Source organism: Bombina bombina, chromosome 6 (genome assembly GCF_027579735.1).
Source record: "Bombina bombina isolate aBomBom1 chromosome 6, aBomBom1.pri, whole genome shotgun sequence".
NCBI classification, from domain to species: Eukaryota; Metazoa; Chordata; class Amphibia; order Anura; family Bombinatoridae; genus Bombina; species Bombina bombina.
The window spans coordinates 786,611,098-786,632,041 of record NC_069504.1 but is presented as its reverse complement, the minus strand read 5'-3'; the positions used below and the strand labels follow the sequence as shown (position 1 = coordinate 786,632,041).

Below are 20,944 nucleotides of genomic sequence, written 5' to 3'. Positions count from 1 at the left end.
CTGCTGGAAGCAAAGTTTTTACGTGTGCATGTATCACAAGTGGAAATTAAATTGTGCACAAGCAGAAACACGCACAAACTTCAAGACTTTGGATACTGCGACTGTGTAAACGTCTCAGTGTTGCTCAGTCTTGTGTTCCTTTCAGGCTTTCATAGTTGCTTTTTAAGAAAATAGCAAGTCTTTTTCTAAGTGGTGGTTGCATTGAAACAAACCACTCAGCATTTGAGGTAAAGCATTTATTTCACTTAGGAAGAACTCAGTAATGTGTATATAACCCTGGGAGGAAGTATGTTTGACCCTTTTGGTATCAGTACAAAATTGCACCTAGTTTTTGATTTGCAGTACAGCTGTAGAGATATCTCCACTACGTGCATTGGATATATCTGTGAAAAGACTCATGTGTTTACTGTTAGGACAGGGGATTCTCCCAGTGAAATTCTTTGGATGCTGAGTCTTGGCAAAAGCAGGGATCTTCGGAATTCCGGGAACACTGAAAATAACAACACCTCAGGCAGATTGTCATTAGCAAGTGCTCGTTTATTGTGGGTGCTGGTAGCAACTTATATAATGTGGGATGCATGTAGGCATCCGATACGTAACAAAATATTATTTGTATAGCATACAGCCTTATAGCCTTTTTTGATATAACATTATTTGTGAGAAATGAAACTAAAATGAAACTATACATTTGTGATAGCTGAAAAAAGATGTAGCATATAGGTCATGTGTCTTAGCTCTGGGCGTTGTGCCAGAAGAAACAGGAACTGTCTGTGAAGCACAGACAGGCACATAATATTAGCAATGTGGAATGAAAGCACATAATATTACAAGTGGTGTGGAAGCACATAATATTACAAGTGGTGTGGAATGAAAGAGTGCGTGCAAATAGGCAATACTACCTGACAATTCCCCTCTTTAGTCATAATCATGACTACCTTAGGACTAGAAGACCTGAACCAGTAAATAATTTGTCCCATGGGTTATCAATGCCAGAGTTCTTTTTAAGCTCAATGGATAGATATTCCAATTTCTTTATAGCTAGGGTGACCTTACCATTGGGGACCATATTATCAGGGATAAAATCCAGGCTGGTATAATAAACAAGGCACATAGGATACACAGGGTGGCATAAACCCGGCATGGGGTACTGGGGTCAGTGAGGACAATCATGATGCTGGTTCCGCTGCTCCGGAAGGTATAGGTTTTGCAGAAGGGACTATGCGACTAACTTCATCCCTCTTTGGACTTACAGCTGGGGACAATATAGGTGTTACAGAAGGGACTTTGTGAACACTTCACCCCTCTTACGGCACAGCTTTTATCCTGGATCATCCTGGGTGGGTGGTATAGTTGTTTCAGAAGGGACTAGGCAGTCAGCTTCAGTTACTTGATTTTTTATTTTACAAATAGACTTAAATGTTTGAAAGCATTGATGTTTTCTACTGTTTGTCATTTTATCTAAGGAAATAAAGGTATAAAAAAAAATACATTGTTAAGAATATTGTCAGGTAAATGGTTTATCAGTTTAAAGGAATATAAAACCAAAAATGTTTCTGTCATAATTCGGATAGAGCATACAAGTTAAAAAGTTTCCAATTTACTTCATTTATCAAATTTACTTTGTTCTCATGGTATTCTTTATTCTTTAAAGGGACACTGAACCCACATTTTTTCTTTCGTGATTCAGATAGAGCATGCAATTTTTTTTTTATTTTTTTTTTTTTAAACTTTTATTTAAATCCAGCATTATATTGAGAAAAAAAGAAATCAAATTACAAATTTTGTGCCACGCAGGGCCTGATGTTACATATTACAATTAATGTAGACAATACAAGAAAAATAAAAAAGTTGTCAGTATTTCACAGAATTATACCAAAGCATAGAGTCTAAAATAAATTATATTCTCTGCTGGAGTCTTTTCTTTCCTTTTTTATTCCATTCTCTCAACATTACAACAAATTAGACCTTTTACTATACAGTAATCTGAAAAATTTTAAGAAAAAATAACCGTACAGTAACAAAAAAAAAAAAAAAAAAATTAAAAAACAAAACACATACAAACAACAACAAAAAAGAGAAAAAAAAAAAAAAAGGGGGGAGAAGGAAGGAATCTTGACCCACCAGTTTGAGGCTTGAGCAGAGCGGATTACCAAACCCCCAGCAAAACTAGCTCTAAATTTCTGAAAGGGTAAATCATATATTCTATCTCATTTGGTGACAGCGTTTTAATAAGTACTGACCATTTTTTAAAGAAACCTTCGATATCCGTTTCCTTTTCCATATTGGTATCTTTTTGCTCTAGTATACACTGTTTTTTTTAGACAGTTTTTAAGCTCATTTATACTAGGGTTCCTACTTCCTTTCCATTTCTTAAAAATCAAGCACCTTGCCGCTAAGATAATCATATTCACTATTTTATTATACATCCGCAGATTTTCAGTCGCGTCCCATAGAAAAATTACATCAGCCACTTTTAATTTTAAAGGGGAAATTTTTAATATTTGATTGATCCAGTATTCAATCTTAAGCCAAAAGCATTTGATTCTGGGACATTCCCAGATCATATGAATGAGATCTGCTGATAAAAATGAACATTTTGGACATTTACAGAAATTAATGTTACCATATCTAGACCCCTTCTTCGGGGTATAATAGGTCCTATATAATAACTTTATATGAGTCTCTCTCCATGTAGCTGATAAGGTAATTTGTAAGACTTTTGAAATGGAAGCATGAATTTTACTTACATTTATATCCTCTTGAGGTATTATTAAATTCCATGCGGTTGATAAGTTTCCTAAATTCTTTTCCCCTTTGTTAGAAATTAAGAATTGATAACATGGGGAAATTGACATAAATCCGTTCCTTGCTAACACAAGCCAGTTCTCCAACTTTCCCAGGGACCAATTCCAGCCCGATTCATTTACCATCTTGGAGATAAAATGCCTTATTTGTAAATATGCAAAGAATTCTTTATTACAAAGGTTAAATTCTCGTTTCAAGTTCTCAAACGTTTTAATGCAAAGTCTATTCTTATCTATCATCTGAGAAATATTATACAAGCCTAAGGTGTGCCAGTTCTGAAAAGAAACCGATTGTAGTCCCGCTTGAAATTTAGGGTTTCCTTTAATTGGCATATAGTCAGAAATGCTGCTTTTGATGGATAATATCTTACAGATCTTCCACCATGCTTGTAAAGGATACATTATCGTTTTGAGTCTTTTGATTTCTTGGGGAATTAATTTGATATTACAATGTATTAAAGCTAAAGGAAGAAAGGGAGAGCTTACACTTTTTTCCAGTTCATTGTTTATTGTATAATCTTTATTTAAAATCCAGTCGACCACTATTCGAGCAAGAAAAGCCAGGTTATACAATTGTATGTCTGGCAGTGCCAATCCCCCATACTTTCTAGGTAACGATAGTTTCAGTAGCGATATTCTGGGCTTTTTGTTCTGCCATATAAAGTTTCTTATCATGCTGTTAATTTTACCAGCATCCTTCCGTTTAAGCATTACTGAGGTATTCTGCAAAATATATAATAATTTCGGGAGAAGTATCATTTTGAATGCAGCAATACGCCCTGAGATTGAAAGTGGAAGGTTCTGCCATACTTTCATACTATCCCTGATCTCGTTCATCACTGGTATTATATTAAGATCATAACATTGATCTATATCAGGTGATGTTATTATCCCTAAGTATCTGAAAGATTCAGAGACTCTGAAGGGTATATCTAAAAGGGAACCCAAGGTCTTTCTGATCCAGAGTAACTCCGACTTGGACGCATTGATCCTGTCATGCAATTTTTGAGCATGCAATTTTAAGCAACTTTGTAATTTACTCCTATTATCATTTTTTCTTCATTCTCTTGCTATCTTTTTTTTTTTAAAGAAGGCATCTAAGTTTTTTGGTTCATAACTCTGGACAGCACTTTTTTTTATTGGTGGATACATTTATCCACCAATCAGCAAGAACAACCCAGGTTGTTCACCAAAAATGGTCCGGCATCTAAACTTACATTTTTGCATTTCAAATAAAGATACCAAGAGAATGAAGAAAATTTGATGATAGGAGTAAATTAGAAAGTTGCTTAAAATGTCATGCTCTATCTGAATCACAAAAGAGAACATTTCTTTAAGAGAATACCTAGTTATGTAATGTGCACGTATCTAGAGTACTATATGGCTGCAAGTTTGCAAGAATGCTTTTGAGTACTAGATGCCTAGCAATATCAGCACAGTATTTAATGTTAAAAGTATTCTTGTAAAACTGCTTCCATAGTGATCCAGATACATGCATGCTTAGAAGCCTTCCGATCTGTTTTTTAAAAAAAAGAATATCAAGAAAATTGTATAATTTGATAATAGAAGTAAATAGAAATATAATTGGGTTTCATGTCAATTTTAATAATTAACTACATTTGGAAGCAGATATGGAAATTTTATACCTCCCAACATTTTATTTTAAAATAGTACTGAGTAATGGGAATAGTAAAGTCAGTCCAGAAAAAGACCCTGAGGTTGGTGACAATGAAGGGTTAGACCCAGGATGTGACAAATCCAGAGGACAAGACAAAATCAAGGCCAGTACTGGGTAAAGGTCAAAACCATGCAAGCTAAATACAGTGACAAAGGAGGATCCAAAGGGGGTGAAAAATGTCCAGGCCAAAGGTTGGAATCTTGTGGACAACAGAACCAGATCAGAATCCAGAGTCCTGGAAACAGGCAGGGGTCATACACAGAGAACAGCAGATACAGGATTGGAAATAGCACACCAAGGAATACAGTCTTATACATGGAAAACACAGGAAGCAGCTTATATAGGCTGTTGATTGAGTAACTGCCTGCGGATGGCAGGCAGTTGGAGCCAGAGAGCCAGCCAGAGCAGACAGTAGAATAAGCAATTCTCAAACAGAGCCTGAGTCCTCCAGTGGCCCAGGAGGGAAGGCAACCAGCCAGAGACTGGAGGTCCTAGGATCAACTTCAGGCATGGGCGTGATAGAAGCCCCCACACAAAGACGTCCTCCAGGCTATTTGGGTCGAGTCGGGTATTTTTTATGGAAAGCACAGACAAGTTGTGGGGCAAGTATATAACAAGCAGCCACCCAAGACCTCTCTGTAACAGGGCAGCCCTTCTGGTCCACCAAGTAATACAACTGTCGACCCCGCCTGCAAGAGTCAAGGATTAGAGTGATTTCATATGACTAAGACTGGTTTAAGTGACCTTACCAATTTGGAGAAATAGCTATGGATTGCTAGCTTAAGCAGTGAGACATAAAAACGGGCTATATGCTGAGGGTTTTTGGAAGTTGGAGAAAATATGCCACTGAGTTAATCCAACGAATAACAAAAAAGGGGCCTATGTACTTAGGTCCTAGTTTGGAGGAAGGCTGTTTTAGCTTTAGATGTTTAGTTCAAAGCCACACAATCACCAGGATGAAATGTTGAGGCCATCCACAGCTTGAGATTAGTGAAAATTTAGTAATGATTAGTAGAGAACTGTAGCAACTGGCGTATTTGTTTCAGTGACATTGCAGGTGGTAGGTTCTTTGGTCAGCTGCTGGGACCCCAGAGACCTGGGTATCCATGTGAAAGTTTTGAGGTTGGTATCCAAGGGCTGCATGGAAAGAAGAAGTATGGTGAGCTTAGTAATATAGGTAGTTATGTGCCTATTCGACCAGGGCTAGTACTTGTACCCAGTCATCTTGAGATGGTGTAACATAATTTTGTAGATACGCTTCCAGGTCCTGGTTAACTCTTCCAGTTTGACCATTAGTTTGCGAGTGGTGGGTTGAAGAAAGGGAAATAGATAATCCTAGGGTTCGGCAATCAGCTCTCCAGAATTTGGATATAAACTGTGTTCCTCTGTCAGACACAAGATTACTGGGCAAAACATGTAGGTGTACCAATTTAGAGATGAATAGACTAGTTAGTTTTTTAGAGGATATTAGGGACTTTAGTGGTATAAAGTATTCTATCGTTAAGAAGCGGTTCACTATCAGCCATACAATAGTATAACCTTTGGAGGAGGGAAGATCGGTTATAAAGTATTTTTAGAAGTGTTAGCAACCCACATGGATTTGGCTGTGCATAAATGACAGGCTGCTACATAGTCTTTAGCATCTCGGGTCATATCAAGCCACCATATGTAAGACTTTAATTAGTTCTTTCTATACCAGGGTGTCCAGATAATTTACTATCATGGGCACACTGGAGAATCTGGTTTCTGAGACAGGGTGGGATGAATAGTTTATTTAGAGGGACCTGTAGTTCTCAGGGCACTAGGCTCTGGGAGAACTGTAAACAGTGAAGAAGAGAAGTGGAATTGACTGCCTATTATTCCTTATAGAGGAATTATAAAGTCGACAGGTTGATCCTTAATATCCTTATCTGTAAACTGTCGAGACAGGGCATCTGCTTTCTTGTTTTTAGAACCAGGTAGTTGAGACAGAATAAAGTTGAATTTGGAAGAAGTATAAAGCCAAGTGTTTAGCTACTGTACTGTAGATATAAAAGATTTTTATGATCAGTTAGAATTACAATTTGTTTTTGGGTACCTTCAAGAAGTTGTGTCCACTCAGTTAAGGTCATCTTTACAGTCAGTATCTCCCTGTTGGCTCAGGAGGGAAGGAGGAGACTTGAGGTCCCAGTATCAATACCAGGCATGAAAGTGACAGTCAGGTACGTCCCAGGGTTGAATAAAGATGGGTAAAAAATGTGGTTTGGCGGCAAAAAAAAGGAGCAGGACAACCTAAGGGTATGGTTGTGTGGTGATTATGGTTGGGAGCAATCCTTTAGTGTATCTATTTGGTTCAGGGCATATTTGGTGTTTCTGAGCAGTGTGTCAGTGTTCCCAGTTTCACTTTGTGAACCAGAATATTAGCAGTCTCAGAAACTTTCCTAGAGGCACAGCAGGTAGGACCTCATAAATAATGACAAGCTCTGAAATTTGACAAACTGCAAAAAACTTGTGGATTTTAGTTGTACTTGTCTAATGAAAGAAGCTGCATGTCAGCAACATAAGGTACAGGGAATCATCCACCCTGAATCTGTAACGGAGAGTGTGTGCAGTTGGTATGTTCATGAGTAGTCATGTTTTTCAATACTTGCCTCAGTCCTGCGTGTGTGCGATAAGATGTACAATCATTAAAGAACCATCATAAATGTTGTTTTTTTCTGCTTCAGCAAAAATTGATGTATATACATCAACAAGGCACATGCAAAGGCGTATGCTATAAATTCCAAAGGCAATATTTAAAGTATTTGCATATTTTGAAAGTGTAGTTTCTTAAGACCTTTTACCATTTCTTATCCTCAAATTACTGTACCCTATAACTGTTTTCTTTCCTTTTGTATTTGATTTCTGGTACATTAACCCCAAGCCTGATTCCTAGAATTTGATTTGTGTCTTATGTTTCACTGCTATAAGGTATCTGTTTTAGCTCCTGATCCTGCCTTTGCTCCTGTTTTCTGCTATTTTCACATCCCCTGACTGCTATGTGAACTAGGTTGGCTCTTGACTTATATGTGTGTCCTATCCCTTGTTTTATACACAGTTTGGTTCTTGACCCTGGCTTGGTTCCTGACTTCTGCCTTTTTTTTATCCATTGACTCTACACCTGGTCTGACTGCTCCTCACTTTTTTCATCATTTAGATGTTATATTTTACCTGGTAATGTACCTTGTCTTGGGAACTAATTTAAGTAAATAGACTCTCCTGCATAATTTTTGACAAGTTTAAGCAATGGTAGCATTTTTCATGTAACTTTGGTTCCAGATCACCTAACAAGTACAAATCCTTTTCTATGTATCTATATTAACAATGACATGAATCTTAGAATGTGAGAATATACTGTCTGCTTCGCAACACTAATTTGTACAATTACAACTAAATGTTTATTAGAAAACATCAAACTTTCTACTACTTACTAACAATATGAATTATTCTCTTACACCATTAGGATAAACACATAATAAGAAACAAATTCATAGCCTAACACTACATTTTTCCATATAAACCAGGTGAATGACATATTGCTCCTACTTAAAGAATGAATTTTCAGATATTGTGTTTTGGAAAAATCTACATAGTAAATATTTTACTGAAGATAAATGCAACGTTAACCTTATTAACAGGCAAATATAATTTTTATATTATGTGTGGAAGCATTAGTGTGTATAAAGATGCACATTCTGCAGTTTTAAATTATGTCTTTAATATGTTTTGATTAGTCAAATGCTGAATTGATTATATTTAGACATGTGCGATTCGATTCGGTCCGAATCGAAATTCGGACAAATTTGTCAAATTCGGAGATTCGGATCGATTCGAATTTCCAAATTGCGGTAGTGCCGAATCTACCGAATAAATCCTAATTAGTTCGGATTTATTCGGTAGATTTGGATGGCCGTGTATTTCACTAGTATTGTACAGTATATTAGGTTTTATCACTCTGCTATGGGTTAAACCTAATATACAGTACATAATACTAGTGTAATACATAGCACATCCCACCTAACACTTACCGAAATTCCGAATTTCCGAATCGAACCGAACCGAATCGAACCCAGCCAAATTTTTTCGAATCCGAATGAATCCGACCCCCATCTATCTAAACACCATAGATATTAATATCTTCTCACTGTGTTTAATACAAAATAAATAATACAATAAAAATATAAAACATTTATTATAATTACCATATATTGTAATAAATATCAGTAAACTATGGTAAAGTATGATAGATACTTACTTCGTGGCACCGGGAGTATGGTAGAAAACTAATATCTGTTATTTTCACTTTCTCTGGATAGTTCTCCTGTAATGTTGAGCTGGTGATGCTGCTTCTTCTTTCACAGGGCACTAAGGGGTGCACTGACAACGAATACACTGGAACAACAAAGCACAAGAGCGCATCCACAACTCAAGGTAAATCTAAAACACATTTATTCCGAGCATATAATCTATTGAACTTACAAGAGGGTTAAAATAAATGAGCCTTGGTTACAACAAGCCCGTGATACAGATCTGGGTAACAGTTCCATACAGCTTCTGCTTTCACACTGCTTAGAGTGATCTGTCCTGTATATCCTCTGCTCTGGTTTTCCAATTGGAGCTTTTCGGTCTCTTATGTGTCTCTTGCTGGGTACTGACAACTGTTCAAATAGACCGTCCTGTCATCTACGCATTTCATCCGGCTGATCCCCTCCTTCTTATACACGCTCACCCCGCCTCCTCTATGACGAGTGATGATGCGGTCTTTGTTTACATACACGCCTCTTTGTCCATGGTTGACTGGCATTGCAGGGGAGCGGCTTTCACTTTGTTAGCTCTATCTGTCAAGCGTCCATTAATGCATCACTGCAAACCTGAAAGACTTTAATATTATTCTATAAATCTATATCTTAATGTTAATATGTACATATTAATACCCCATTATTCTGTGCAATAGGAAACTATTACATTTTAAAAACATATAAGCTACACAAAGTATGAAAATATTGATACATGATACCAAAAAATTCATGATAAAGAAAAAAATCATTGTATATACTCTTTTATAAAACATAATCATAACTTAAATTAAAATAATTTAAAACTTAAATTAGGCACATATTTAAAAACGGCACCTGCCAATGAATTTTCTCTAGTGCCTATATCTTATCAAAAGCCTCATCGAACATAATTTAACCCTATCCTTCTAACCTCAACCAAACAGATATCTTTAACCAGGGGGAAGTGAAATGGATATACCCTACCTAAATCATAAATGCCTGTAGATCCAAATCGATATTAAGACCCCTAGATTTCAAACTCTCTTGTTCTTGGATGCACCTTGTTTCTTTTTGTCTCAGAATGGTAAGCCTTTGGTGTGGGTTAATACTTAAAGGGACAGTCAAGTCCAAAAAAAACTTTCATTTTTCAAATAGGGCATGTAATTTTAAACAACTTTCCAATTTACTTTTATCAACAATTTTGCTTTGTTCTCTTGGTATTCTAGTTGAAAGCAAACCTAGGGAGGCACATATGATAATTTCTAAGCCCTTGAAGGCCGCCTCTATTTTATTTACTTTTCACAGCAGGGGAGAGCAAGCTCACGTAGGCCATATAGATAGCATTGTGATCACGCCCGTGGCTAGTGGCAGACACTGCACTAATTGGCTAAAATGCAACTATATGCAAAATAACTAAAAGTCATGTGATTAGGGGCGGTCAGAAGATGCATAGATACAAGTTAGTCACAGAAGTAAAAAGTGTATTAATATAACAGTGTTGGTTTTGCAAAAAAACTGGGGAATGGGTAATAAAGGGATTATCTATATTTTTAAACAACAAAAATTCTGGTGTTAACTGTCCCTTTAATGGAACGATCTCCAAAATACTAATATGGAGGCTACTAGGATCCTGTCTATGATATAACCTATATAATCCTATTTCTATGTTGTTAATGTGCTCATAGCATCTCCTTTTTATCTTCCTCTTCGTTCTACCGATATAAATTTTCCCACAGCCACAAGTTAAACCATAGACAACAAATGTGGAATGGCAATTGCCTCTCGCTTTAATGGACACACTCTTGGTGTTATTCCAATTCATAATACAGTCACGATTCCAAATATGGAAACACATGCAGCAATTGCCACGTCCACATCTGAAGGTCCCCGGTTTCCCTATGACCCATTGATTCAACGTACCTAGTTTATTTATATTGGTCTGGGATAATCCCTTTAGTTTGGACGGAGCCAATATGTTTTTAAGGTTTTGATTTCTTTTAAACACCACATTAGGCTTCTCTTCAATAACGTCTCTCAGTAGAGGGTCTGCTTTCAGGATCCCCCAATGTTTATGGAGGGTCCTTTTAATAAAACCAGCTCCTTCACTATATGTAGTGATAAACCTGTTGTAATCCCCTTTTTGTATTGTTTCCTTCTCTTTAGGGGGATGGAGCAGTTCTCTACGTTCACAGTTAGCATTAACCTCTCTTGCCTGATTAACTAATTCTCTATCATATTCTTTTTCTATAAATTTATTTTGAAGCACATCTGCTTCCTTATGGTAATCTTCTAACCTAGAACAATTCTGCTGAATTCTGCGGAATTGTCCATATGGAATGTTCTGCTTCCAATTTTTTAAATGCCTACTTTTGGCATTAAGAAAGCCATTACTATTAGTTGGTTTTCTGTATTTTTACACCATAACAGAATTAGAAGTGTGATCTATAAATAGTTCAATATCTAGGAACTCAATACTATCTTTTGAGTTTTTTTCCGTAAATGTGAGATTGAACCGATTATTACTTATGTACCTGACAAAATCCTGGGCCTTAATGGAATCACCTTGCCATATAATTATAATATTGTCAATATATCTAAAATACTTGACGATATTATTGGCATACGGATTGTTCTGCCATACAATTTCATTTTCAAAAATTGCCATATATATGTTGTCCCCTGAATTTGCTTATAATGAAACAGAAATAATTATTATTTAGAATGAACTTGATACCTTCTTCTAAAAATCCCAAATGTTTCTCAGACATGCCACTCTCATTCCCCATAAATGTAATTGTCTCTATGCCTTTACCATAAGGGATATTGTTATACAACGCCACCACGTCGCAAGTTATCCACATATATCCCTCATTCCATTGCATTTCTTCCAATTTGTTAATAATGTCTAAAGTGTCTTTTACATAAGATCTGATATTTTTGACCATCGGTTGCATGTATGAGTCTACATATGTGGATAGATTGCTCGTGATGGAGTCGATACCCAAAATAATCGGTCGACCAAGGGGGTTAGATGGATCCTTGTGGATTTTCGGAATATGGTAAAAAATAGGTATTTTTGGATATGGATTATAGATGAATGCAAATTCATCATTATTTAATATTCCATCATTCTTTGCATCCATAAGTATTAACAGGTTTTTATTGTATTCTATGGTTGGATCCCCTTAGAGTTTGGCATAAGTAATTGGATCATTTAATAGCCGATTGGCCTCACCCAAATACTTCTCTCTATCTTGGACAATTATACCTCCTCCTTTATCTGCTTGTCTAATGACCAATTGTTGGTCATTTTTCAATTTATTGAGGGATTAATGAAAAAAAAAGGTAATCTAGAGCTAGTCCAGGAGAAGGGAAACAGATACACGGCAGTTCCAAATGTAAAATGTAGAAAAAAGCCTTTATTTCGTAGACATAAGTTAAAACAGGTCACAAAATTATCTCAGCATAGAGAACTAGTACAAAAGGTCTGACCGGTTTCGGCACAGTGTGGCCGTAGTCATAGACTGATAACAGGTGTTCAACAAAGAGCACCTGATATACCTGTTAGCCACTCCCCTAATGGGAGTGGTAAGAGATAAAACCAAGTTAAAAACATACTAGTATCACTAAGCAATACAGAAATGGTATTTAACATATATATATAATACATGTATATGGGGATAGATAGAACAAATATATAAGAAATTGACTTAAACAAATAAGTAACAACAGCAGTGTGCTAAAATGTTACTAAAGATATCAGCAGAATTATGAAAAATAGTTAATTATATACAAATGTGAATGCACATACATAATTAGATAATGAAAATTCCAATAGTATAAAGTACAAAAGAAGTAAAAATAAAAATAAATATAAAAATACATATTTTAAGTATTTTGAATCACATAAGTACTATATGGAGTTATTGTATATTCATTAGTCAGGTAGAAAACAAAACCTGAAAAAATATAACCTGAAAAAATATTTCCACATAATATAAAGCTGTCCATAGCATCCACATTAACAAGATATGACTTAAATGATTTAAACAAATAAGTAACAACAGCAGTGTGCTAAAATGTTACTAAAGATATCAACAGTGTTATGGAAAACAGCTAATTATATGCAAATGTGAATGCACATACATGAAAATTCCATAAGTATAAAGTGCAAAAGTAGTAAAAATACATTTTTTTCTAAATCACATAAGTACTATATGGAGTTATTGTATATTCATTGGTCAGGTAGATAATAAAACCTGAAAGAATGTTTCCACATAATATAATGCTGTCCATAGCATCCAAATTAACCAGATATGCGCAACTCTATGCTAGTTGGATATTTACATAAGATAGTCATGCTAAAAATACAAAACCACTATCTATGCCAAAAATTGATGATGTCAAATTCGGATTTGAAACCTCCAGGCAGCAGGCTACCAAGTCTATGTATCCAATAGATCTCCTGTCTGGAGAGAATATGGAATACATTGCCCCCTCTTGGTGGTCTGGACACTTGTTCTATAGCCTGCCACCTGAGGGTTGCAACATCTCCCGAATGGACTTCAAAAAAATGCCATCAATTACCATCAATACAATTTGAAATCTAGGTCAAACTTTTATCCGTTGCAAACTAGGGGCAAAGGCCTGGAAGTTTTTCATAAAAGAGTAATTGAAGATCTCACCGCACTGCATAAATCCAGTAAATTGGACCGTCACTCTAATTTGTCAAGAATAGAAAGAGAAGCATTAGCGACCCTTCAGAACAATAAGGAGGTGGTTATACGTCAGTCAGACAAAGGTGGCAGTGTGGTTCTGCTGGATAAAGACATGTACATCAAGGAGGCCTTAAGACAACTTGAAGATCCTGAGGCCTATATGGAACTAGCAAGGGATCCCACAATGCAGTACAGGGCTACTCTTAGGGACCTTTTGGATGATGGGGTGGAGATGGGCATCTTTGATGAACAGACATATGATTGTCTAATGGTTGATAGTCCTGTGGTGCCCATCTTCCACCACCTTCCAAAGGTCCATAAGAGCCTTGAAGATGTACAAGGTAGGCCGATAGTGGCAGGGATTGGCTCCTTACTGGAACCTTTGTCCAAATGGGTGGACCAATTCCTTCAACCCCTGGTTCAAAAGTTGCCAAGTTTTGTTAAAGACACGACTCATGTGCTCTCTAGACTTCAAGACGTGACCTGGGAGTCAGGATACAGCTGGATTACCATCGACGCTGTGTCCCTGTACTCCTCTATACCTCACGAGTGTGGCCTAAAAGCAGTATCATACTTTTTGAGAATGGAGACTGACCTCTTCCTTGAGCATAGGGAGGTTGTGCTGAGAGTGGTTCATTTTCTTCTCCAGCATAATTTTTTTATGTTCGAGGGAAAGTTTTACCTCCAGAGGCGTGGAACCGCTATGGGGGCCAAATTTGCCCCCTCCTATGCCAACCTATTTTTGGGTTGGTGGGAGCGGTTCCATGTCTTTGGAGGTAATAGAGATAATACCAGGCATATTGTTAAATATCTACGCTATATAGATGACATGTTGGTCATTTGTTCAGGCAATCAAGATCAAGCAAAATCACTGGTTGACATGTTCAACACTAACAGTGTGGGTCTGAGTTTCACCTTTGAGTGGAATCAGACTAGTGTCAACTACTTGGAGGTGACCCTTAGCTTTGATGCTTTAACTAGGGGGGTGTCCTCATCTCTTTATAGGAAACCTATTTCTGGGAACACGCTGTTGCACGCCAGAAGTAGTCACCCCCGGCATGTCTTTAAAGGCATTGCTAAGGGCCAATTCATGCGGATTAAAAGAAATTGTTCATGGGAAGAGGATTTCCTTGAAGAGAGTGAGGAACTAAAATCTAGATTGAAGGACAGGGGGTATCCCAAGAATTTGATAAACAGGGCCTTCTCTGAGGTATCGGCTATGGACAGAAAAAGTGTCCATGGATGGCAAAAAGAAAACAAATTGATGCATTATCCTTCTTCTAGGTTTAAACCTACCCTGGTTATGGCCTTTTCTAATCAGTTCAATAAAGTTTGCAAGGTAATTGAGAAGAATTTGCCTATTCTCCGTGGTGACACGGTTCTAAGGAAAATTATGGATGATGGCTGTAATTTTATTTACAAACGGAATTTAACCCTGGGTAACATCTTGTCCCCTAGTATGCTGCCACAAAAGGATAGTGGTAGCTCCTGGCTGAAGGTAAAGGGAACTTACAAGTGTGGTAAAAGAACATGTAAGTCATGTTACCACATGTATGTTTCCAAAACATTTACCTCAGCCCGTACGTCAGAAGTATTTGACACTAGAGGTTGCATTAAGTGTGGCAGCAAATATGTCATATATCTTATTGAGTGCACTCAGTGTAACAAACAATACGTGGGCAGAACCACTAGACCTGTGGGCAAGCGAATTAGGGAGCATCTTTCTTATGTCTCACAGGATAGGGCTGTCTCTGCTTTATCTAAGCATTTTTTGGAAGTCCATTCGGGAGATGTTGCAACCCTCAGGTGGCAGGCTATCTTATGTAAATATCCAACTAGCATAGAGTTGCGCACATCTGGTTAATTTGGATGCTATGGACAGCATTATATTATGTGGAAACATTCTTTCAGGTTTTATTATCTACCTGACCAATGAATATACAATAACTCCATATAGTTATGTATTTTTACTACTTTTGCACTTTATACTTATGGAATTTTCATGTATGTGCATTCACATTTGCATATAATTAGCTGTTTTCCATAACACTGTTGATATCTTTAGTAACATTTTAGCACACTGCTGTTGTTACTTATTTGTTTAAGTCAATTTCTTATATATTTGTTCTATCTATCCCCATATACATGTATTATATATATATATGTTAAATCCCATTTCTGTATTGCTTAGTGATACTAGTATGTTTTTAACTTGGTTTTATCTCTTACCACTCCCATTAGGGGAGTGGCTAACAGGTATATCAGGTGCTCTTTGTTGAACACCTGTTATCAGTCTATGACTACGGCCACACTGTACCGAAACCGGTCAGACCTTTTGTACTAGTTCTCTATGCTGAGATAATTTTGTGACCTGTTTTAACTTATGTCTACGAAATTAAGTTTTTTTTCTACATTTCACATTTGGAACTGCCGTGTATCTTTTTCCCTTCTCCTGGACTAGCTCTGGATTACCTTTTTTTTCATTTGTCTCTGTGGAGTACTGGGACTCCACTTCCGTTTGGCTTTTCCGGGCCGATTTGGGCTCCAGCTGACCCTGCTGACTCTGACTGACTGGAGGAGGAGTGTGCTAATGTGAGTGGCTGAGCAGTGTTCTTCCGGCATCAAGCTGTATGTGATGTACCCGGCGTTGTGGATTACAACTCGAAACTACCTTGCCACAGATCCCCGGTATCGTGAGTACACATTTGCACCATTGGCATTGTTGTTTTTTGCCCTATGACTGTCTGATTTATAAGGCTTATTGGTGTTTGGAATCGTGCAGTCTCCTATCCGTTTACCACTAATAGCATCACAGCATGCACAGCAGCTGCCAGGTTGTTCTGATATACCTATCTACCTGTTAGTGATCTGCGGTAGCGGTCTACTTGGGGATTTAACTGCATTCGAGCCCATAATTCACTGACCTCTTTGCTGCCGATTGCAGAAGTGGGAAGCAGGCAGTGTGTGAAAAAGTAACTGGCACAGTGATCTCTGTCTTGGAACTTGCAGTTATTACCTAATTTACACAATTACCACTGCTCTAACAGCTACCAGACAATGTTTCTTTGCCTATAAGCTCTAAGTCTGTGCAAAATTTACAGAAAGTATCCCTTGCCTTGGTCTATCAGGGGACTGTTTTGGATGTGTCTATACATTGAGGATCCTATAACACTGCACGCCGCAAATGTGGCAGCCTCCTTTAGCACACTATACACACCTGAACTCAGCTTTTGTGAGCACAGTTTGTTGCTCATTCCTTTCTTTGTTTTATTGAGGGATTGTCTTTCATTCCTATTTAGATTGTCCCTAAATGTAAATTTCTTGTTATTGGAACCTGATTCAAAATACTTATTGAACTCCTCAGTTAAGATACGTTTAAAAACTGGTATATATTCCCCTTGTGTATGAATGGGGTTAAAGGAAGAGGGACTTTTAAAATTGCTATGTTGGATCTCATTTTTTGTATCATGTGTACTCAATTCTAATAATTCATTGATATCTACTACTGTATTTTGAGAGCAACTATTTTCTACAGAGGGATCCAATTGATTTAGTATTTTTAGGGTTTCTATATCCCCTTTATACCATCCATTATGATTATCGCTTTCATTTTCCCTATTTGGCTTTTTGTATATATTAGGATTTTTGGCAAAGTACCGTTTTAGATTGAGTTTCCTAATAAACATGTGCATGGCGAAAAAATTTGTTTCAGTTCGGTTCGGATCAATTCGGATTGTTTGGGTTCGGTTCGGAGCAATTCAAATTCGGAAAAATTTGAATCAATTCGGTTCGGATTTGTTTCGGATTCATTCGGATTCGAATAAATTCGGCTAGATTCGGTTCGGTTTGGAAATTTGGAATTTAGGTAAGTGTTAGGTGGGATTAGACTAGTATTATGTACTGTACATTAGGTGTAACCCATAGCAGAGTGATATAACCTAATATACTGTACAATACTAGTGTAATCCATGGCCATCTGAATCTACCGAATAAATCCGAATAAATCCGAAGTTATTCGGATTTATTCGGTAGATTCTGCACTATTTTACTTCAGAGATTCGGTTCGATCTGAATCTCCGAATTTGCCGAATTTTCCGAATTTCCGAATCGAACCGAATCGCACATGTCTATTTCCTAACAAATTTCTGTAAATCGATATATGTTTTGAACTTGTTAGGGAGTTTCTTAGGTGCAAACTTAAATCCTTTATGGAGTAAAAGTAAATCTTTATCTGTCGATTTGACATTTGATAAATTAAAAATATTGTTTTTTGCCTTTTTTAATAATTGCTCCTTTCCCTCAGTTTTTTTGGATCATTGGCCACCTCTCTTTCCTCGTTTAATTCCCATTCTTTTGTTTCTCTTGGTCTTTTTCTGTTTTCCCTGTCCCCTATCATTAGCGGCCCCCTATTATTTAAATCTTCTGGATCAATGGATTTTACTTTAAAACTATTGGGAGTGCTTACTTCTGGTCTACTATTGGCTCCCTGATGTGAGTTAGATGATACAGTATGTTCTGACTGACCGACACTGCTATTGTCAGTATTTTGGACTGATTATTTTTCCCATTGTGTGTGTAAATCTCTGATGGTATTGTCCCCCTGTAGATTTTTGATGGTTATAATTAATCCTGGTTTTCTTATAATTATATACTTGGTCATTTTTGTAGTCCTCTAGATCTCGTTTTAATTTGTCTGTTTTAAGTGTAACAAGTTCTTGTTCTATTTTTTAAACTCTCAATTTAATATCATCATTGATCTTTATCCACTTCTCAATTGTTTTATAAGGTATTACCGTTTTGGAAGCTTCCTGAATTTCCAACTTTAATGTTTGTAATTTAAATTCTCTATACTTGATGAGGATTTTGATAAGAGTTATTGAACAGTCATGCAATGCTTTATCCCACTCTGTGGAAAATTCCACTTCATCCAGTTGAAATGCTGGAACCTTTTTGATCCTCAACCCTCTGGTGATCACATTATGCATTACATAGTTATCCAATAAGATTAGGTCATGCCATTCCTTGGCATCAGATGTTAATAATTTTTCTAATGATTTAAATAAATGGTGAGGCTCCTCGCCATCTCCATTAGTATTTGCTGCCTCTAACAGATTTATAGCTCTATTGCGACATTGAAAATAAGCCACTTCTTCATTGGTATCTACAGAACACTCAGTGGTACTTTCAGCCATGCTGCTGTAATATACCTTATACAATAATATAATTTACCAAACAAAATACTGCGCTAGCTGTGAGTACCGTTATATATAGAAAAATATATATTTTTGGGAATATGGAAAAATATTTTTGGGAATATTTATTGATCACAACATTCCTATAAAGATGCTTCAAAGTTAAAGTACATAAACCCCATAGATATTAATATCTTCTCACTGCAAGTGCCTAAAAATACTAAATCAATTGGATCCCTCTGTAGAATAGTTGCTCTCAAAATACAGTAGTAGATATCAATGAATTATTAGAATTGAGTACACATGATACAGAAAATGAGATCCAACATAGCAATTTTAAAAGTCCCTCTTCCTTTAACCCCATTCATACACAAGGGGTATATATTCCAGTTTTTAATCGTATCTTAACTGAGGAGTTCAATAAGTATTTTGAATCAGGTTCCAATAACAAGAAATTTAAATTTAGGGACAATCTAAATAGGAGTGAAAGACAATCCCCCAATAAATTGAAAAATGACCAACAATTGGTCATTAGACAAGCAGATAAAGGAGGAGGTATAATTTTCCAAGATAGAGAGAAGTATTTGGGTGAGGCCAATCGACTATTAAATGATCCGATTACTTATGCCAAACTCTGAGGGAATCCAACCATAGAATACAATAAAAACCTGTTAAAAATACTTACGGATGCAAAGAATGATGGAATATTAAATAATGATGAATTTGCATTCATCTATAATCCATATCCAAAAATACCTATTTTTTACCATATTCCGAAAATCCACAAGGATCCCTCTAACCCCCCTGGTATCGACTCCATCACGAGCAATCTATCCACGTATGTAGACTCATACATGCAACCGATGATCAAAAATATCAGATCTTATGTAAAAGACACTTTAGAGGGGGCGTGTCTCTGGGCAGCACCTTGAATGGCAGCAATATTGGGAGCTCCGTGTGGATCACTGTTAAATTGCCTATTATCAGTGTATTAAATGACCATCCAAGTATACTACTAACATATACAGATACTGCAGAGCAGGATAAAGAGAAAGAAGTATTTTCCCTGAGAATTCCACCGAGGCACACCAATCCGGAGCGTTGAGGCCTAAGGCAGACTCTTCACAGAGAGGCTCTCAACACCCCCCCCCCCCGGTAAAAATATAGGCCGGGTAAGCAGTGCACAGACACTGATCGTTATATTCCATTTCATACCAACACTACCTACGTGTATTCATTACCATCCTTGCTATACAAGATAGATAGCAGGTGATTTCAGTATCACCCCCACCAGCACATATCTACTAAAGATGGCGTCAGGCGCCGAGATGATTCTTGCAGCCGTGACAAGGCTGCTGCATGACCACCATGTGCGGATACAACAAGCTTGGGATGCTGAGTGGGGTGGCCTCCATGAACTAGCGAGACAAGCCGGACGCCGCTACATAAAGACAGGAGAATGTGTTGAGGAAACTAATGCAAAACCAAGTCTGCAAGAGCCTACTCCAAGTCTGTCGAGCCTAGCTTCTCCAGCCCCGACTATGACAGCACCGCGCTGGAGTGTACCTGAAAGAAATCCCCCAGCTGAATATGATTACCCGGAGGATGCACCGGGTATGAGTGGTTTGCAACTCCGAGCCCCCAAGCAACAACCAATCGCTACTGAAGGGATTGCTGAATCCCTGTGCCTAGAAACACTCCACCTCGCACATACACCTACTGATGCCAGTAAGCTGTCTATGGAGCAACGTATGAGTACGGCGAAAGTGGACAAGCTACAGAAACAAACCGGGATGACACCCGTTAATGGTGAGAAGAGCCCTAGTGTGGATGAAGGGGTCATAGCGGCGGGACTCTTTGCCGCACATTATTGCCCTCCTCTGGTAAGTGTGGGATTGAGAGACAGACTGTCAGTGTGGGACATTTCTCAGGGAACTAGCTATCGGCCCATGGCTTCTACGGACACACTGTATTATAGCCGGCCTTTTGACCCAGGGGGCTACCGGACTTGTTCCCATAACGCAGCGAGCCTGCTATCTGACTGGGCGCACTTTGGGAAACAGAAAGAGAACTGTGCCTCATGGACCTATGGGCCGCCTGTGTACTGCTCGGTATGATCTGGTGTGTCCTGATTTCAAGCTCACTTGATGGGTAGAATGTTAAGGCGTTAAAGGGGAGAGTAGCTTATGAACATTTTTTAGAATTTCTGTATTGTTCCAGTATGGGGGATTTAGTCTGTCTCTCCAAATACTTTTTC

At 37.5% G+C, this 20,944-nt stretch overlaps 1 long non-coding RNA gene across 1 annotated transcript in view; it reads right to left on the bottom strand.

Moving 5' to 3' along the window:
• Nucleotides 1–516: 516 nt before the first annotated feature.
• LOC128663664 (uncharacterized) overlaps nucleotides 517–20,944 on the bottom strand; it is a 64,009-nt gene continuing 43,581 nt past the window's right edge. Inside the window, exon 2 of the long non-coding RNA XR_008402892.1 lies at nucleotides 517–1,458. This is a non-coding gene — a long non-coding RNA (uncharacterized LOC128663664). The remainder of the gene's footprint in view (nucleotides 1,459–20,944) is intronic.